Source organism: Marmota marmota, unplaced genomic scaffold, assembly GCF_001458135.2.
Source record: "Marmota marmota marmota unplaced genomic scaffold, marMar, whole genome shotgun sequence".
In the NCBI taxonomy this organism is placed as follows: Eukaryota; Metazoa; Chordata; class Mammalia; order Rodentia; family Sciuridae; genus Marmota; species Marmota marmota.
The window spans coordinates 408,608-409,910 of NW_026000144.1; the positions used below are offsets into that span (position 1 = coordinate 408,608).

Here is a 1,303-nt window from a genome sequence, read left to right on the forward strand (position 1 = left end):
TAGTGGTCTATCAATCTTATTTATTTTTTCAAAGAACCAACTTTTAGTTTTGTCAATTTTTTCGATTGTTTCTTTTGTTTCGATTTCGTTGATTTCAGCTCTAATTTTAATTATTTCTTGCCTTCTACTGTATTTGCTGCTGATTTCTTCATCTTTTTCTAAGGCTTCGAGGTGTAGTGTGAGGTTATTTATTTGTTGGCTTTTCCTTCTTTTAAGGAATGAACTCCATGAAATGAATTTTCCTCTTAGTACTACTTTCATAGTGTCCCAGAGATTTCGATATGTTGTGTCTGAGTTTTCATTTACCTCTAAGAATTTTTTAATTTCCTCTTTGATGTCTTCTGTAACCCTTTGTTCATTCAGTAGCATATTGCTTAATCTCCATGTGATGTAGGATTTTTCCTTTCTCATTTTATTATTGATTTCCAATTTCATTCCATTATGATCAGATAACATGCATGGTAGTATCTCTACTCCTTTGTAATTGCTAAGATTTGCCCTGTGACATAATATATGGTCTATTTTTTGAGAAGGATCCATGTGCTGCTGAGAAGAAAGTGTAGCTGCTTGATGTTGGGTGGTATATTCTGTATATATCAATTAAGTCTAAATTATTAATTGTATTATTGAGCTCTATGGTTTCTTTATTCAACTTTTGCTTGAAAGATCTGTCCATTGGTGAGAGAGGTGTGTTAAAATCTCCCATGATTATTGTGTTGTGGTCTATTTGACTCTTGAACTTGAGAAGAGTTTGTTTGATGAACGTAGCTGCACCGTTGTTTGGGGCATATATATTAATGATCATCAAGTCTTGTTGGTGTATGGTTCCCTTGAGCAGTATGTAGTGTCCTTGTTTATCCCTTTTGATTAACTTTGGCTTGAAGTCTATTTTATTTGATACAAGTATGAACACCCCTGCTTGCTTCTAGGGTCTATATGAGTGATATGATTTTTCCCAACCTTTCACCTTCAGTCTGTGTATGTCTTTTCCTATCAGATGAGTCTCCTGTAGGCAGCATATTGTTGGATCTTTTTTTAATCCAATCTACTAGTCTATGTCTTTTGATTGGTGCATTTAAGCCATTAACATTTAGGGTTACTAATGAGATATGGTTTGTATTTCCAGCCATATTTGATTATGTATGTTACTTAAAATGATTTGTTTTTCCTCTATGATTAGTTTTTTCCTTTACTGTACTACCTCCCGCTGTTGGTTTTCATTGTTATTTTTCATTTCCTCTTCCTGTAATGTTTTGCCAAGGATGTTTTGAAGAGCTGGTTTTCTAGCTGCAAATTCTTTTAA

The 1,303-nt window shown here is 33.5% G+C and overlaps 1 long non-coding RNA gene across 1 annotated transcript in view; it reads left to right on the plus strand.

Moving 5' to 3' along the window:
• Window positions 1-1,303, plus strand: part of LOC107160639 — a 21,009-nt gene that overhangs the window by 17,680 nt on the left and 2,026 nt on the right. Inside the window, exon 6 of the long non-coding RNA XR_007341631.1 lies at window positions 688-691. This is a non-coding gene — a long non-coding RNA (uncharacterized LOC107160639). The remainder of the gene's footprint in view (window positions 1-687; window positions 692-1,303) is intronic.